The following is a 19,873-nucleotide window of genomic DNA, read 5'->3' as shown; positions in this document are numbered from 1 at the left end:
GTCACCATAACCCTTGCCAGAAGGTATAATAATTATCAATTTCTTGATGAGAAAGTGGAGTCTCAGAAAGGAAGTAATTCTCTCCATAATCATAGCACAGGTAAAACAGAAGGGCCAAGACTACAACCTAGCCTGTTTGCTTACTAAGCACAACATTAGATCAAATACAAACTACTTGGCTTAGCTTCCAAGGCCATCCATTTCCTACCCAACCCCACTGACTCTTCCTACCTTTTATCATATTATGGCCTATTCACGAACTCTGTGTTCCAAGCTATAAGTTGTGATCAATTGTTTAGTCATGAAATCAGTGTGTGAGCGACAGCCACCTTTTTTTATTTTTATTTTTTTGCCAAACAGAGCAGAATGGGAAACATACGCGTGCATCCAGCATGGTAAGGGATATGGTTGTTGAAGCTTTTTGTTTTATACATACACATATTCATACATGCATATTATTAGCTGAAGATGTGGATCATGGTAAAAAAAAAAAAAAGTTAAACACTAACTCACTATTTCCCATAAATCCTTGGCTTTCTCACCTCCAAGTCTTTGTTTTTTGCTAATCCCTCAGATTGGAATGCTCACTTTCCAGATATTTATACCAGCCAGAATCCTACCCATCTCTTCAAAGACTAGCTAAAATACCACTTGCATGCCATTAAATGTAGTCCCAGGTTTTCCCCTAGTCAAATGTTTTTTTCCTACCTTTTAACTTGAGTAACATCGTTTTCCTTCTATGTTGATCATAGTGGAGTTATTTGTGCACAAGTCCAGCTCCACTACTAGACTATAAATCCCAAAGGATTTATTCCTGACTATACTGAACAATGCTTTTACATATAGCAAATGTTCATTATCTGTTGACTGAACTCACCCCATCATTTTCTGAAAACTGTTACAAATCCACATCATAAATAAATTCTGCTATATTCTAAACTCCTGTTTATTCTTATCCTTCAAATTGTCTTACCATCTTCCTCCCAAAAATAACCATTTCAAGTAATCCTTTACACTTTCAATCTTCTTTGCTTTGCACTAAACATAAGCTATCATATATCAATAATCTTGTTCTTCTTTCATAATCATACTTTCCGTGGGATAACACCTTTCCTTCTCCATCTGGTTATCCTCCACTTTATTCCTAGTTTTCTAGCATTCATAATAATAGACCTTATATTTTTTAAACAGATTCTTCTTTCATTTTCTCTTCAACTAGACTTCCTCAATTATTTCAACTCATATTATAGCATACATTTATCTGTCAGCCCCATTAAATCCTTTGCAGAAAAAAGGCAGGTTATGAATAAATAAACTGAAACTATCAGAAACATATAGATCATTTAGAGCTCCTAAATTATCTGATATTTTCTCATTCATTCATTTATTCAACAAGCATGTGTCTACTAGACATATGCCCTCAATTCTCTGACTATTCTATTCTGTAATTCAGAAAGCAGATTTGAGAAAAGCACGCAGGAAAATGCCAGGATAGCAGAGCCAAGTTGACTCATGCTCTTCACTCACAGAGACCAAGTAATTTGTGGGGTACAGGCTCATAAAAGGAAAAACTAAAAGTTACACTAGACATAGATGGAAACAGACCCCCTCCCTTCATTGTTCCAGGGAGCTCAAAATCTACCCAGCAAAGGAGAATTTGAAGAGGAACAAACCAGTAGGAGTAGCTAAAATGAAATAGGCAGAAAGCATTTAGACAAAAATAGATCCAGACTCTAGGTTCATTCTAGGGCTGCAAGAGAAATTTGGAGCAATTTAGTTCCTCTCCTGAGATCCCTAAGGAATCCTTTCAGATATCTAGCTAAAGTATGGTACACTTAAATCCTTTCCCCAAACCTCAGCCAATATTCATTTCTCCATTCCCTGAACTCCTACAGCATTTACTGTCCATAAAACTCATTTGGGATCTTAACCATAAACCATCCTGTTCACAGTAATCAAAGTGTTTGTTAACAAATATACCCAGAATTTATTTACATATTGAACTCAGTGAGGCCCTCTGGGAGGTACCACTAGCCCATTTATTCACTCTAACCATCCAACCATCTGATGCACTTCACCAACATTTATTCGATGTTTGACTACCTACAAGTGAAACGATCACCACTGCTCAACATATTTCCAACTTCCAATCAGAGAGTGTTTTCCAAAATCAGTTAAGTCAACCAAGAAAACCATTCCTATTTCTGTGATTAGCTGAATTTAAACCAAAACTATTCTTTATTCACTCTATTTGCTATTGACAGATCTTCAGCATTTTTTTTTTTTAAGGACTTTAGTTATTTATTTGAGAGAGAGAGAGTGAGGAAGAAAAGAGAGAACACAGGCCTGGAGAAAGGGAGAGGCAGAGGGAGGAGCAGACTCCCCACTGACCAGGAAGTCCCCGTGGGACTCCATTCCAGGGTCTAAGCTGAACCCACTGAGCCACCCAGGGTCCGATCTTCAGCATTTCTAAAAATCAAATCTTTCAGACTAAAAAGATTTGTCACCAATGAGACTATTCAGAGTAACATTATGCCTCCTATTATTTATAACTGTGCCATTCTGAAGGGATAATGAACTCTGAGGGTAGGGACCATGTTTAACCCACCTTTACAAGTCCAGTCCCCCCACAGCACACAACAGGCACTAAATAGATAAATTCATAGAAGGTGCTAGAGGCTCAGAAGGGAATTCAGAAAAAGTGATCCAAAAAAGTTCTGAATGCTACTAGTAAAAATGACTACCAAAATACATAAATTCTCCTTTGGAGGCATACTTTTGATTTGTTTGTTTTTTTTTTTTTAATCAACTTTCTGAAATCTTACACTATTACTAAATTACTTCATAACTGTCTTTCTCCGCCTAAAAGGATAAAAATACTATAAATTCCTTAAGGGAGGAAATTTCACCTAACAGTTTTTTATTATCATGCCAAAAATGAATTAAATCAGACATATTCTTAAAACAGCAAAGTCTCTAAGCAGTCATTTAGGTAAGAAAATCCAAATTAAACCAGTCACCAACTTCAGATCCAGATTTAAAATTTACTCAGATTGGTGTGCCTGGGTGGCTCAGTCAGTTAAGTGTCCAACTCTTGATTTCCACTTAGGTCGTGATCTCAGGGTCATAAGACTGAGCCCTGTGTGAAGCCTGTTTAAGATTATCTCTGGGGCGTGGGCGCCTGGGTGGCTCAGTCAGTTAAGCATCTGCCTTCAGCTCAGGTCAAGATCCCAGGAGTCCAGGGCTCCCTGCTCAGTGGGGAGTCTGCTTCTGCTACTCCCTCTGCTCCTCCCTCTACTCCCACATTCCTTCCCTCCCTCTCCCTCTCTCTCTCCCTCTCGTCTCTCCCTCTCTTCCCCCCACCTCCTTCGCAGGTAAGCACATGCATTCATTCTCTCTCTCAAATTAATAAATAAATAAAATCTCTTTTTTTTAGAAAAAGATTATCTCTCTCCCTTCCCTCCCCGCCATGCTCTCTCTCAAAAATAATAACAATAATAATAATTTACTCAGCTTAAACTAGCCTCAGATCAGACAAGAATCTTTGGTCCCACCCCTTCAATGTTTCAGCAGGATTTTTCCAGTCCCATTCTAATCCATTCTCTCTTCTTCCCTTAAATCTAAAGGCTTCAGCAGTCAGCTATCCCCTTTGTCCCTCACTCTCTCAAACACACAACACACAATTTTGTCTACAGTACTCCCATGGTACTTAGCAATTTGACACAGTCCCATTATTTTAACTAACAGTGAACACTACTTTCTATCAGTCATTCAACAGGTATTTAATATAAGCACTTAAAAATCAAACTGTTTTGAGTTTCCCCACAGATAAAAGAAAGTCTGGGCTCCAGGGTAGGTTAGTAGCCCTTTCAAAACAAGGAGAGAATAATTCCCATAAGCAAATACAAGATTTAGCAGTATACAATCTGCATGTGAATGCTGTTCTTATCCAAAGTAAGGATTCTCCAGAGGTGAGGTTACTTAAACAAGACTTCTGAAAAGGGGAGCAAGTTTTCTTTCTATTCTCCCCATCTGTCGACAGACTTATTTTGTTGGTGACGTTAAACCTCACACCTAAATTTCAAAAATCGATATTTTATGAATCAACCCTAAAATATGAGCAGCATACTTTCTTCCACCATTATTCCCACCATATTAGTGACTTAAATATGCAAATTTCCTCGTAACTGCCACAAACCTCAGTCTCACCACTGTAATTTTAAATCTCTTTCACATCAACTATATCCAAATGTCCTCAGAATCCTTTACCCTTTCTTTAGCCTCCTACAAAATTATCACCACCTCCATCATACCCTGACCTTCATCCTCTTCCCCCTTTTATCACATTTCCCCAACCCTCCCTCCCTCCACAAAAAAGGAAACACATTATCCACACCAATTTATTCCTTCCTAAAAACTCCTGTAATAATTGCCACAGAAGCCTGGAAAGAACAATCAAGGGTCATTTTAATCCATTCCCAGATTCCCCACTCTAAAACTCTCCAGAAGACTGTCAAAGAACACTCACTGCACAGTCGACCTGTAACTAATTCCAAGATGAACAACTATCATTGCCGAGCAACTCCTCCTCAGATCTGTAACCAGTAACCCTTATGCGGCAAAGATGTTGTTTCCCACAACCCAATGTTTCTTACAGGTCCATCCCTTAAACTTCACTTTACCTTCTCACCCAGTCTATTTCCAGTCAAATTTTAAATGCTCTCTCTTTAAGCACATTATCTAAAGATGTAAAGAGAGCAAATAAAAAAGGTAAAATAATAACCATCAAAGGCTTGAAAGGAGAATGGGGATAACGCCAGCGACACAAATCCTTTCCATTCATAGAAGTCTTCTGACTCCTTCACAATGTCATGTTGATCAATCAAGAAATAACAGTACACGCACATTACTCGCAGACCTGAGGAAAAGCATGATAAGAACTACAAAAATTAAGCAGTAGCCTCTGGAAAGTGGGACCGCAACAGACAGGTGAGACAGGGGCTATTGCTTTTCATTATAAGCTCCCTCAGGACAATTTTACTTTTTAATTATGTATGTATATTATTTCATGCAATTTAAAAGGGAATAAAAATAATAATGACATGCTATATTTAAGTCTGTTAAACTTCAAAAATTAAGTGATAATATACAGTGCAGGTGAGGGGAAAGAAAACAGACCCTCTCATTCTGTGATGACAATAAAAGTGGTTATATCCTACTATATAATATGCTGAAACCCTTGAAGAGAGTAAACCTAAATGTACTGACAAAAGTTTTCCAAATTAAAAAAATATATATATTGGATTATTTCCATTAAAAAATTTTTTAATAAAAGCCCCTCTCATCTCTAATGCTAAATTCTCAACCTCCTTTAGATACATTTGCTAAACAAACCAATCACTGAATTTTCCCATCCCTCTCCCAAATTTCTTTCCATCTTTCCCATTAGTCCCTCCACCCTCTATCTACTTCCAGAAAATGATTTTTTTCATACCACCTTCCCCTCAGTTGAATTAATATCACAGTGTAATGTGTAGTCTTTCTTAATAATAAAAAGTGAATGATTTTTCGGGTAGATCTTAAAAGAGTACGGGTCTAGCCTCTATTTGCCTCTTGAAAATCTGGTCTGGTGGAAGCTCAGCAAATCCAAGAGGCCCTGGTTCAATTCCTGATGTGGAAATGCTAATACTCCCTGTAACCTGGCGCTCTAGAATCGTGCAGTCTCTTCAGGTTCCCCTAGACCTCGAGACAACCAGTCCTGACCTCCTTGCAACCTAAGACCCACACAGATATTCTAGGTCCTCCACTCTGCAGGCCCACACTTTGCAGGCTGATGCATTTTCCTCAACACCACAATGCCCGCCTCAGTGAGAGTACACATTCAGGAGCCGTGAATAGCAGAAGGTCTCCCACCGGCCTCGGAGTTAGGGAACCAATCCGTTCGGACTAATCTGAGCTCCAAACGCAGCCTCCAAAGAAAGGCCACCGTGCACCGACCCCCCAACCCCACCCCCCTCCACCACCACCACCACCACCACCACTACCACCACCACCACCATTAATTATAAGCCTGGGTACTGCGACCCAGGGCGGATAATATGGCATCAGTTCTCCTGGAACAGATAAGCTGAAGAAGAAAACCGCCAAGTCAAGTAATTTCCATTCCAGCGTTCCCGTTCACCCGGCCTCTAGCAGATGACAATACTTCCAAATTCGCTAAAACCTAAACTCCTCGCTCCGGGAGGGAATCCCCTGCAGGCCAGGCGTCTCCTTACCGTCTGTTTCAGGAATGCTCCTGGTCGCCGGCGGCGCAGGTCTGCGAGGTCCCAGACCACGACCTACGGGCTCACGTCGGATCGTCAGGGACCCCCGAGCACTGCGGGGCCGCCACTTACCAGGTGTCATCTACAGCGGGGCCCCAACAGGTCCAGAGCTAGGCCTCCCTGGCCCGCCTGGAGGAACTCCTCAGTCCCCGGGCCAGCCTCTGTTAACCCTAGCACTACATCTGTCTACGCTACCAGGCATTCTCCGCACAGTCTCCGGCGCCGAGCACTTCCTCTGGCTTCAATCGCGGTCCTCTCTATGCGCGGAAACTCCTGGGGTCGCCTCCTTCCCTCGCCGCGCGAGCGCCTCGGCTCCTTGCACGGCGGCAGGCCCGCGGCGGCCGCACAATGAGCGCCCCCGGGCTCCCCGGGGCACCGGCCGCGCCGGCCGCGGCCCCCGCCCCCCCGCGCCCCGGGGCACGCTCGGGCTGCACGGCCGCTGCGGCCTGCGGCGCGGAGGGCGCGGAGGGCGCTGCACCAGGCGCGGCGGCCCAGGCCGGCGGCGGCCCCCGGCCCTGCACACCCACGCCCGCGGCCTCGCGCCCGGGCCCGGACGCCGCCGCCGCCGCCCGCCGCCGCCCCCCGCCGCCCCCCGCCGCCCCGCCGCGGTCCCGGGCCTGGCCGCCCCCCGCCGCCCCCCGCCGCCGCCCCGGGCCGGCCGCCCCCTCCCCCCTCCCGGGCCCGGGCCTCCAGGCCCAGCTTTACCGCGGGCGGCCGCCGAGTCGCGCGGTCCCCGCCTGCCAGAGGCCGCAGCTCCAGCTTTCCCCGCGGCCCGGAGAGGAGGGCGAGGGGGGAGGGGAGAGAACTTCGGCTGTGGCAGCTCCGGCGACGGCTCCCACCCCTGCGCCTTTCTCCTCTTCCTCCCCCTCCTCCTCCTCCTCTTCCTCCTTCTCTTCCTCCTCCCAGAGCAGTCGAGACGCAGACATGCCGCGGCTAGAGCGCCGCCGCGGTCGCCGCCGCCGCCGCCCGCGCGGTGCATTGTGGGACGCCTCGCGCCCCGGCCGCGCTCGGCGCGGCGCCCGCCCTCGGCGGCCCTGGGGGCGGGGGGGGAACCCGGCGGGGAAGCCCCGGCGCCTGCGTGTCGCTGCGCCCCGGCCGCGGGGCCCCGGGCGGGCCGGGAGGGAAGGCGTCCGAGCAACTCGGCCGGGCCGGGCCGGGCCGGGCCGGGGCCGGGCGGGGGCAGGGCCGCAGCGGGCGAGGCACCGACTCGCGGGGCCTCGCGGCCGCCTCCTCTCTCGCTCTCACCTGCCGTCCCCCGGCCCACCTGCGCTCGTGGACCCCGCTCCGCAAACCGGCCAACGCCGTCGGTGCCCGCACCCGGGGAAGCAGGAGGTGAGAACCACCCGGCTCCTGGGCAGGTGCTGCGCAGGGCCCCGCAGGTGTGCATCCCCTCCCGACCCCCCCGCGCTTCACCTGGGCCACCTCCCCCCCCCCCCCGGCTTCACCTGGGCCACCTCCCCACCCCGCTTCACCTGGACCACACACCCCGCGCTTCCCTTGCCCCCCCCTGCGCTTCACCTGGGCCCCCCCGCGGCGCTTCACCTGGGCCACCTCCCCCCAGCTTCACCTGGGCACCCCCCTGGCGATTCACCTGGGCCACACACACCCGCGCTTCACCTGGGCCACCTCCCCCCAGCTTCACCGGGCCCCCCCCCGCGCTTCACCTGGGCCCCCCCCAGCTTCACCTGGGGGGCACCTCCCCCCCGCGCTTCACCTGCCCCCGCCCCCCCCCCCCCCCGGGCCCGGCCAGGGCCAGGCAGACGGAGCTGCAGTCGCACCGCCGCCCCTCCCCTTGGGGGTCCTTTAAGTGACCTCAGCCAAGCGGTGGTCCTCTCTGAGGACGCCCGCCTTCAGCTGAGGCTGAGCACCCGGCCTGAGCTGGGCCTGAGCTGGGCCTGAGCTGCTCGGCTCGCCTCGCCTCGCCTCGCCTCGCCTCGCCTCGCCTCGCCTCGCAGGGACGGCTCCCAGCGGCTCCTCTCTGCGTCCCCACCTCGGGCAAGGTGGACCAGGCCCGCCCGCCGCCGCCGCCCCCTAGACCTTGAGGGATCCGGAGCCTCGGAAACTCACCACGGGACGAGACGCCTTCCTCGCCGTCTCCTCCGAATACCCCGAAGATGTGTTCGGCATCCCTCTGCGATCCGTAACCGTAAGGGAAAGGAAAGGGGTCACAGTGTCTATGCGACCATTTCTGGAGTTCTCCTTCCCTCGTCCACGCCCACCTTCCCACCCCTTTGCCAACTGCACGTTCATTGGAATAGTGCTTTTTGGCGAAACTCCAAACTCCCGCATTCTGCGCTTGAGATGGCACTGAATTAGATTAGTGTCTGCAAGGTTAATGTTCCCCCAGGCCGAGCCTTAGTAAATCGCGGTGCCGGTTTAGAAATAGCGGAGGCCCCCGAGGTTCAGCCTAATTTAGACACCGGTAACTAAGAAGAGCACGGATAAGCCACAGTTCCAGCATCAGCTCTCCATGTGATTTGTCCAGTCGAAAATACAAATTTTCATAAGATAATGGTGCATCTCGTGAATGCTAATTGCAACAAAACAGTGATACAAGGTAAGGCAAGAGACAGTTATCTGGAGGACAGCCTTCTGGCAACTTCTAGCATCTGCAATGGCATGGAATTCAGATGTTAGAATATAGAACACCTCTGGCAGCAAAGAAACAGACTCTGAATATTAGGTAATAGGAAAACTAATAACTGAAAAAGGATTGAAGGCCTGGCAATCCCACTCAGTGGGTTAAAATTGGTTAGTTTGCGGTGAGGAGTAGATCTAGTTCTCTGCTCAGCACCACAACAGAAACAATAGAGAAACAATTGCCTAACAAGGGCCGACTAAAGAGCACCATAGAGGTATGACATCAGGAGTGATGATGGGGGAACGCCTGGGTGGCTCAGTGGTTGAGCGTGTGTGCCATCAGCCCAAGGCCTGATCCCTGAGTTCTGGGATCAAGTCCCACATCAGGCTCCCTGCAGGGAGCCTGCTTCTCCCTCTGCCTGTGTCTCTGCCTCTTTCTCTCTCTCCCTGTGTCTCTCATGAATAAATAAATAAAATCTTTAAACAAAAAAAAAAAAAAGGAGTGATGATGGGAACCAAGTTTATGGCTTTTCTAGGTCAAACTTCTGGAAATATTTCTCAGCCCCAATTTGCTTCTCCATGCCCCTCTAGCTCACCTCCCCAAATGCCAGTCTTAGGCATTCAGCCTCCTTCCTTTCCTTTTTTCCATAAAGCTTGAAAATAATTAGAGACTCGCAAAAAGTTGCAAAAATACTACACTCATATTTACCCTTTACCCAGCCTCCCCTAAAAGTGACATAAAGTTCAAATAAGATGTCAAAACCAGGGCAGCCCGGATGGCTCCGCAGTTTAGCACCGCCTTCAGCCCAGGGCGTGATCCTGGAGACCTGGGATCGAGTCCCACGCGAGTCCCACGCCGGGCTCCCTGTGTGGGGCCTGCTTCTCCCTCTGCCTGTGTCTCTGCCTCTCTCTGTGTGTCTCTCATGAATAAATAAATAAAATTCTTTATTTAAAAAAAAATGTCAAAACCAGGAAATTGATGATGGTATATTACCTCAAACTAGACCACAAAACTTACTTACCTTTTATCTTTTTCTTTAAGTCTGTATTTGTGTGTGTGTGTGTGTGTGTGTGAAGTCTTATTCCATGTATGGATTTGTGTAACCACCACTACAACCAAGAGCTAGAACTGTTCCATCCCCACAAAAGAACTCCCGCCTGCTACCTTCTTATATTCACAAATCCACCTCCCCTTCCATTCCTCCTATTCCATCCCTGTCCCCTAGTAACTACTGTTTTTCAGCTCTATAGCTTTGCTATTTCAAGAGTGTTATATAAATGGAACCACGCAGTATATAACCTTTAAGACTGATGTTTTTACCTAAACAGAATATCCTTGAGGACCAGCCAGACTGTTGCAGATAGCAAACATTCACTCCTTTCTATTGCAAGCTAATACTCTATTGTATGTACCAGGGTTTGTTCATTCATTCCCCAGGTGAGGTACAGTTGGGTTGTTTCCAGTTTTTTTTTTTTTTTTTTTTTTTTTTGCCATTACAAATAAAACTGCTATGAACATTTGTGTACAGGTTTTTGTGTGAACTTAAGTTTTCATTTTCCTGGCATAAATGCCTTGAGAGTATGATCAGTGGGTCATGTGGTAAGTATGTATTTAATTTTTTAAGAAACTGTCAAACTATTTTCCAGAGTAGCTATATCATTTTACATCCCCACTAACGATGTATGAGAGATCCAGTTTCTCCCCCGTCCTCACCAGTGCTTTGTATTATCACCCTTTTTTGTTAACTGTTTTAACAGGTATATAGTTCTCTCTTCCCAAAACTGGCTCCTGAACAGGATGCCAGACATCTCTGTAACTCCTCCTTTCCTTGGCATGCTTTTAAACAAGCATACAAGCTCACAGGCCCTTTTTGTTGAAGGATTTCATCATGTATCGCTGTAAAGAAACACAACTCTTAAGGGTAAATTATATTTCTTGAAACACTAAGTTTATATAGCTTATGTCTCTTTTGACACCCTTTTTGAGATAGCTCCAGGAAACCTCTGTTAAGTGGGCCTAAGAATGTCTTCTGGGAGATGTCCACATTAGACTAAGCTGCTCAGGAGACAGTCCACAGGTAGCAAACTTCAATGCCCAACAAGCTAAGCAGGTAACATGAATAGATGACACAAGCCAGATGCAAAGACAACTGACAGTGGAGGGATTATGAGGAGCCAGAGCTAATCTGAAGGGCACAGAAACTACTCATTTCCAGCTGATGATTTCCAAGTGGGATGTGAAGATCAGAAAATGAAGAAAAATCAGGAATCTGAATTTTGGGGTGAACTCTCCCAAATATCGGTGTTGGCAACTAATTCCACTTTAAAACAGGGAAGCATGTCAGACAAAACATGTTTGTGGGTCAGATTCAGCCTACAGCCAGCATTGTATCTTTTTTTTTTTTTTAAGATTTTATTTATTTATTCATAAGAGACACACACAGAGGCCGAGACACAGGCAGAGGGAGGAGCAGGCTCCATCCAGGGAGCCCGATGCAGGACTCGATCCTGGGACTCCAGGATCACACCCCGGGCCAAAGGCAGATGCCCAACCGCCGAGCCACCCAGGAATCCCCCACCAGCATTTTACCTTATCTGATGTGGACTAACCCAGAGAAGGCTGGCAGCACTGCCCTGACCGGGAATTCTGAGTGCCTCCCAGGGCCTCTTTCTGTTCCTCTGGTTCTGGAATGGCTTCTTTCAGCCTTGTGCCTCTGGCTTCTGTTGGAAAGGAATGTACCCTCTCTTGTCCCCAAAGACTTCACCAGGTCTTCAAAACCTTCTATACCAACCATCTTCCAAATTTCCTGGACTTCCCAGGCTCAGGAGTATGTGGAAGCACTATCTTCTCTACCCATGTGGTTGCCTGCGGCACAAGCTATTCATGAAGGCTATTTCTACCTAATGGGAAAACATGGGCTTCTTTTTTGCAATGCTCTAAATCCATAGCCTTGTCAGAGATTGGTCCAAAGGAGCCTGCCCCCCCCCCCACCACCACCACCCTGCTACATCTTGTCATTCCTACTAGACCCAGGGAAACAGCTTTTCCTGTTCCCATGGGCCATCTTTTCCTGAGACCCCTTCCCTTGAGTTCCTGCTGCAGATCTGAAGGGCACTTCACATCATTGATATATTCTAAAATTAAGATAGGGAAACAAAGTGCTCATCAACAGATGAATAAGTAAAGAAAAGGTAGTGTGTATATATGCAATAAAATATTTATTCAGGCTTTAAAAGGAAGGAGATCCTACCATTTGTGACAACATGGATGAACCTAAAGGACATTGTACTAAATGAAATAAGCCAATCACAGAAAGACAGCTACTGCATGATCCCACCTACATCAGCTATCTAAAATAGTCTCATTGAAGCAGAGAATACAAAAGTGGTTGCCAGGGGCTGTGGGGCAGGAGAAATATGGACTTGGTATTCAATGGGTATAAAGTTTCAGTTATGCAAGACAAATAAGTTCTAGGGATCTGCTGTACAACGTTGTGCCTGTAGTTAACAATAAGGTATTGTGCATTTAAGAATTTTTCTCTTTTTTTTTTTAATTTATTTATGATAGTCCCACAGAGAGAGAGAGAGGCAGAGACACAGGCAGAGGGAGAAGCAGGCTCCATGCACCGGGAGCCCGACATGGGATTTGATCCCGGGTCTCCAGGATCGCGCCCTGGGCCAAAGGCAGGCGCCAAACCGCTGCGCCACCCAGGGATCCCCAGAATTTGTTTTCTTAACAAATCTCAAATGTTCTGACTGCAAAAAAAAAAAAAAAAAAGAGAGAGAGAGAGAGAGAGAGAGAGAGAGAGAGAGACAAATAGACAAGGAAACTCTGAGAGGTTTTGGATATGTCTACTCTCTTGAATGTGGTCATGGCACCGGGGTTTGCATGTGTCCAAACCCAGCAAATTGTACTCATCAAATATGTGTGGTTCTCTGTATATTAATCACACTTCAACAAAGCTGTTAAAAAAAAAAAACACACATTTAAAAAACATCATGAGGGATCCCTGGGTGGCGCAGGGGTTTAGCGCCTGCCCTTGGCCCAGGGCGCGATCCTGGAGAGCCAGGATCGAATCCCACATCGGGCTCCCGGTGCATGGAGCCTGCTTCTCCCTCTGCCTGTGTCTCTGCCTTTCTCTCTCTCTCTTTCTGTGTGACTATCATAAATAAATAAAAATTTAAAAAAATATAAATAAATAAATAAATAAATAAATAAATAAATAAATAAATAAATAAAAAACATCATGAATGGCCTACTCTCTCCTACTTAGGATATATAGTTTAGGTGGTAAATCCCTCCACCCCCCCCCCCGGAGCATCTGAGTAGTGAGTGATGCTAATTTTCATCAGCTGGGAAATAACTATAGTTTTCAGGGATTCAAGGGAAGACATGAGTGAAAAGTCAAGATGCAAAGGAACACAAGAATGAATGAAAAGAAGGCCTTAGGGGCGCCTGAGTGGCTCAGTGGTTAAGCGTCTGCCTTCGGCTCAGAGCATGATCCCAGGATCCCGGATCGAGTCCCACATCAGGCTCCCTGCATGGAGCCTGCTTCTCCCTCCGCCTATGTCTCTGCCTCTCTCTCCGTGTGTCTTTCATGAATAAATAAATAAAATCTTAAAAAAAAAAAAAAAAAGAAAAGAAGGCCTTGTAACAGAATCATATTGGCAGGAAAGGAAAAAATAAAGTCAAACATTATGAGGATAATATCCTATTAGGACCTGGTGGTTAAATCCACAGCTGCAACTAAACTCTCCTGGATTTGAATCCTGCCTCTACCATTTACTAGCTTTGCAACCTTAGTAACTTTACTTCTCTGGGCTGTCAAGTGCCCCATCTAGAAAATGGGACTAATAATAGTACCTTCGTCTTAGAGTTGTTAAGAATAGCAAGTATTAATACATGTTTTAGAACAATTTCTGGCACAGAGTTGAATGTTCTGTATTTTTTCGGATACAGATGGTCCCTGACTTCCAATCACTTGGCTTACGATTTTTCGACCTAATGGTAGTACAAAGGCAATATGTATGCCAGACTTCAAATTGTGCAGTTTGATGTTTTCCCGGGCTAGCAGTGTACAGTGTGATGCTCTCTCGTGATGCTGGACAGCGGCTCCCGGTCAACCACAAGACCAGGAGAGTAAGCAGCAGGTATGCTTACAACAATTCTGCACCAGGTGACCATTCTGTTTTTCACTTTCCCTACAGTATTCAATAAATTACATGAGATATTCAACATCTTATTATAAAAGAGGCTGTTGTGCTCAATGGTTTTTGCCCAATTGTAGACTAATGGAAGTGTTCCAAGCACGTTTAAGGGAGGCTAAGCTACAATGTTCAGTGGACTGGGTGCATTAAACGCATTTTCAATTTATAGTATTTTCAACTTACAAAGGGTGTATCAGGACCTAATCTCATCATAAACTGAGGAAGATCAGCGTTATTATTCCTGTTCTTGTCATTGTTATTGTCACTGCTAAAAGGGACACAAGTATGGTGCTGAACCAAATTTCCTAAAAATAAAATTTAATGGGGAAAAAAGTCAGTTCCGCAAGTGGATTGAGGCAAGGGAAAAGAGAAACTATACAAGTAGTCCCCCGAAGATTATTTCCATGGAGAAGTATTTTACAGAATGTTTAGCATGGGGAATAAAAACGTTATATGATAGCTAGATGGAGATAGGAAAAAAACTAAGCAATTAAGCTGCAGAGAAAATATGTAACATTATTCAAAGAATTTATTTCTGAGCATAATCTTTGCCTGAATAATTTTATTTATAAGGCTGATGAAATTGGTCTATTGTGAAGATGCTTGCTATTTTCTACTCAGAAAATACCAATAAATTAAGTTCCTACCTCTTCTCTCTCAAAGTTCAAGCAGAATGAAGACAAAGTAACTACTCATATATATTAAAGCTGTGGGTTTTATAAAAAAGAAAGAATGGCAATTGGAAAGCTTTATTATTCTAGAGCTTTCAAAGATTTCATACATTTGCTGACTGCCAGATAGTGCAGTATAACGCCAGGATGAATTTTTCTTTCTTATTTTTACTATTTTCTTATCATTTAAATTAAAAAAACATGTCACAGGGATCCTTGGGTGGCTCAGCGGTTTAGCGCCTGCCTTCAGCCCAGGGCGTGATCCTGGAGTCCCGGGATCGAGTCCTGCATGGAGCCTGCTTTTCCCTCTGCCTTGTGTCTCTGCCTCTCTCTCTGTGTCTCTCATGCATAAATAAAAAATTGCAAATAAATAAATAAATAAATAATAAAAAGCATGTCAGAATTTTGGACTTCCCAGAAAATAATAAAACTACCCTGTCCATTGGAAGGCCCATGCAATAGAGTGTAGACATTTTCGTGTGCTACACCGAACACCTAATACTGTAAACATACTATAATAATGTCTCACATGGAAAAAGAGAAAATGCTGGGGTAGCAGTAAGCCATAGCTTTTAAAAATGTTTTTAGTTAAGCTTTGAGGAGAAAAAAAGACTTTTCCCCTAAAGTATCGTGTATGCACCTACAACACCCTGATCACTTTCTCTCCTTCTGGACTATATGGATAACCTGGATCACCTCTTAGAACTGGTCCTAGGGGCGCCTGGGCAGCTCAGTCGGTTGAGCATCCAACTCTTGGCTTTGACTCAGGTCCTGGTCTCAATATCATGAGATGCAGCCGGGGTCCTTGCTCAGCTCAGAACCTGCTTGAGGGGTCCCTGGGTGGCGCAGCGGTTTGGCGCCTGCCTTTGGCCCAGGGCGCGATCCTGGAGACCCGGGATCGAATCCCATGTCAGGCTCCCGGTGCATGGAGCCTGCTTCTCCCTCTGCCTGTGTCTCTGCCTCTCTCTCTCTCTCTGTGTGTGACTATCATAAATAATAAATAAAATCTTTTTTAAAAAAGATAGAAAAAAAAAAAGAACCTGCTTGAGACTCTTTCCTTCTCCCTCTCCACTGCCTCCTACTCCTCCCCCCTGCTCAAGTACACACACATGCTCCCTCGCTCTCAAATAAATATATAAAATCTTTAAAAAAAAAAAAAAAAAGAACTGGTCTTAAACTTTAGCTGCAGTGGCTGCACTGCTACGTGTGTATACATAGGGCATTGCACATTGCACATACCCTTGGATCCCCACAGTTTGGCCCCCCTCCCAGCTCCCGCTGTATAGTATGACTAGTTAGCAAGTTGGTGACCTACACAAAGGGAGACACAGCCATTTAATCTCTTGCCAGACATCACCCTCTTAGTGCAATGCTGTACAGGTCTCTCTAAAGAGCCCTTGCTACCTCTGCAGCCAATCAATTTAATGGTTTGCTTTTTTTTTCCCCCTGGGTTTTTGTTTTCCTTTCTTTTCTTTCTAAATGAGGTGTGAGAAAGCTCTAGGTTCAGTTGAAGTTCCTGATGAAGAAACACACCTGAGATTTTTTTTTTCAGTGATAAAATCTGCATATTTGTATTTCAAACAATGTTGCCAAAACTTGATGTAAATTCCCTTTTCCTTTTTTCAGCTTAATGAATTCAGCCTAAATCTTTATAACATGTGTTCCATGTCTTAAGAATATATGTACATTAACAGACAAACAAACCTGGGCACCTGAGTGGCTCAGTCAGTTAAGCGTCTATCTGATCCTGATCTCAGCATCCTGGGATGGAGCCCCACATCAGGTCGCATCTCAGTGGGGAGCCTGCTTCTCCCTCCCCTTCTGCTCTGCCCAGCCCACGTGCTCTCTCAAATAAATTAATTAATTAAAAAAAAAAAAACTACCCTGTTGCTAAACAATTGTGGACACAACACAGAGAAACACTTTTTGTTTCCCAAAAAGTGACCATTTTCCTAGCTACTGATGTTCACTATAAACATTAATTACAAACCCATGTATATGCAAGGCTCAACAAAAGAGGTAAAAGAGGTACAGGGTTACCCTAAAGTTCATCAGCTCTGAGGTAACTATGGTTTGAAGGGATTCAGAGGAAGACATGAGTGAAGGTCAAGAATGAAGTACTGGGGGGGGAAAGCTGTGTCACCCTTTCATTGATAACAATTGATGTTGCATAAAGTCAACCATTTTACACTTTCCTGAAGAAAATTGATAACAATTGATGTTGTATAAAGTCAACCATTTTACACTTTCCTGAAGAAAATTATATAGCTATGTAAGCTTCATTCTTCCCTTATGAAAAAGAGGGGAAGGGAGGAGCTCAGAAATCAGCCGATTTGGGCTTTAGTTCTGTTCCTAAGAAAATGCTTCAGTGTCACAGCTAAAGTCATTACCTGTTTAGCCTCAGACCCGCTGCCATCTGAGTCTGCACGTGTGCCCCGCAGACCTCTAGCAAGGATGGCTACGGCATCCAAAATCCTGGAGTCCCAGGGTCAAGTCCCACATCAGGCTCCCTGCATGGAACCTGCTTCTCCCTCTGCCTGTGTCTCTGCCTCTCTCTCTCTCTTTGTGTGACTATCATAAAAAAAAAAAAAATTCTGGAGTCCAAAGGGAGGGCTCCCAGTCAGCATGGAACTGGTAATATTTGTGGCATTTTGTTTCAAAGGCCAGAGAAGTGTGCAGCGTATTGGGAAAGTTTCCCTTTTTTTTTTCTTTCTAATGTTTTGGTTGTTTACAAAATTAAACATCAGTTATTTGGAATTTCCATTTATACCAAATATCACAGTCCCCGAGATGCCAGGTAGTAGAGCCATTACAGAAAAGAAATAGTTGGGATGCCTGGGTGTCTTATTTGGTTAGGTGTCTGCCTTCAGCTCAGATCATACTCTCAGGGTCCTGGAATCAAGCCCTACATGGAGCCCCACATCAACCCAACATCTTCAAGCTCCTTCCTCAGTAGGGAGTCTGCTTCTCCCTCTCCCTCTGCTCCTCCCCCTGTTCATGTGCGCGCGCGCGCGCGCGCGCGCTCTCTCTCTCTCTCTTTCTCAAATAAATAAATAAAATCCTTAAAAAAAAAAAAAAAAGAAAAGAAAAGAAAAGAAGGGCAGCCCGGGTGGCTCAGCGGTTTAGCGCCGCCTTCAGCCCAGGGTGTGATCCTGGAGACCCGGGATCAAATCCCACGTTGGGCTCCCTGCATGGAGCCTGCTTCTCCCTCTGCCTCTCTCTCTCTCTCTCTCTCTCTCTCTCTCTCTCTCCCTGTCTCTCATAATCATAAATAAAATCTTTAACAACAGAAAAAAAAAGTGCACGTTATACCAATTCTCTTCTTTTTTTTTTTTTTTTTTTTTTTTTTTTACCAATTCTCTTCTATGCAAGACCTACATTAGGACCTGTTCTGGTGTCTGAAAGAAATCCAAAGGGGATTTTTGCTTTTACCAAAAAAGGCAAAAAGTGAAAAGAGAGTTCAGGGCTCGTTCTGCAGTGAGCTGTCACCCGGCAGCATGCACCCTTGGCCCCTCAGGCTCCTTCCCCGGGGACTACACCCAGCATCTCAGCATCCAGCTGCCACAGCTCTGTAACTGTGTCTGTGACCACCTGTGCTTTCTCTCGATTTATTCTGTGCATCCGTTAGCAAGATGTGTCCCTAAGATTTCAGAAAGGCCTAAGAGAAGTCATTTTTGGGGGGGTCTGATAATGCTCAAAGCTTTTTTCATATACATTTGTGGCAATTGCTTCCTTGCTTTATACCGTTTCAGCTTACAAAAGTTTTCGAGGGAATGCTCTACTTCCAGATACTGGGGGCGAAAACTGGGCATAATAAAATGACATTAAATGTACTGAAAACACGCATGGGGTATGGATTTTAATATTAATTCAAATATTTGATATTGACCTTATAGCTACTTCACACTGAGTAAGAGAAAGCATGCCCAGATCTGTCTCCCCTCTGTGCTGTGTAGCTTTCCCTACAAACCCCGTCCTCTGTCACCAGAGGGACCAAAAGTCTCTTAGGCCACAGACAGACATTTTACCTCATTTCTGACCTCTTCCTGGGCAGAGAAGAGAGAACAATGTGATGTGAAGCAAAGACATTAGAATTTGAGCCTACCTGTCTCAAATAGCAAAACCAAAGGTAATGTCCCCAGGGCGAGGAACAACCCTCACTGCTGTCACTCAACTATGTTTTCTGAATGGCTGGTATGTGCCAGACAACGTGCTGAGTGTTAGTGACATTCGTTTCCTTGAGAAATCTGTGTATTTGTTTTCCTATTCATTAACCAAATTAATACTGCTTGTCTGGTCCCAGACACTTAATACCAGAAGTGCCATGGTAACTACAACACTCCCCCTCCCCAACAGGAGCCGGCAGTCTTCGGTGGGAGCACAAGATAGGAAGACGACACTTGCTTCAGGGGGGATGCACTCTGAGCCAGGGAAAAGCAGGGGATCCCAGACCCAGCGTCTCGATGGCTTCTCCCATATGACATTCATGCTGGACCTGAAAGGAGGTGACTTGGGGGTTCTGGTGGAGTTCTGGACCAAAAAGGAAGCAGAATGCAGTAGAGTCCTAGAGCCAGAGAGCTCAGTGCACCCGGGGACCTGCCAGTTATTCAGAATGAATGAGCGCAGGAAGTGGTAAAGAGAGACAGAGAGAAAGAGGGGGAAACTGAGCTGGTGGAAAGCACCAGTAAGCACCACAGTGGCTCACAGGCCCAGCAGAAGCATCTAACCTTTGTCCTGAGAGCAGGTTTCCCCCAAAGCATGGCTGGGGAGGCAAAGAAGAGGAGTGTAGGCGGTACACAAGCCAACACTTTTTGTTGTTGTTGTTGGTAGTTAGTAGATTTAATATGCATTTGAAAAATATATGACTCATGCATCTGACATATCACTTCTCTTAGATTATTGCTTAAGGTGAGGCTGAGTGACAAGAATGATTCAATTCATAGGCAAAATATTAAATATGATCTATTAGAGTCGGTACATGAATAATCATAAATGACTGATGTTGGGGAAAACAGTCTAAGACCAAGAGAGTTCCAGGGGAAGATTTCATGCAGGGAAGCAACCTGAGCAGACTTCCCAGTTGGAAGGAAG

At 45.6% G+C, this 19,873-nt stretch overlaps 1 protein-coding gene across 3 annotated transcripts in view; it reads right to left on the bottom strand.

The window, feature by feature from the left end:
- ZNF148 (zinc finger protein 148) overlaps nt 1-7,208 on the bottom strand; it is a 120,844-nt gene extending 113,636 nt beyond the window's left edge. For 2 of the 3 annotated variants that reach the window (XM_055316006.1, XM_055316005.1), the window contains exon 1: nt 7,029-7,208. The gene's annotated coding sequence lies outside the window, so the exon portion shown is untranslated. Of the gene's footprint in view, nt 1-4,783; nt 4,908-7,028 lie in introns of those variants that run through there. The other variant, XM_055316007.1, reaches the window with a different exon arrangement.
- Nucleotides 7,209-19,873: the final 12,665 nt, after the last annotated feature.

The sequence above is a fragment of the Nyctereutes procyonoides genome, unplaced genomic scaffold (assembly GCF_905146905.1).
Source record: "Nyctereutes procyonoides isolate TBG_1078 unplaced genomic scaffold, NYPRO_anot_genome, whole genome shotgun sequence".
NCBI lineage: Eukaryota > Metazoa > Chordata > Mammalia > Carnivora > Canidae > Nyctereutes > Nyctereutes procyonoides.
This window is presented reverse-complemented; position numbering and strand designations above follow the sequence as displayed.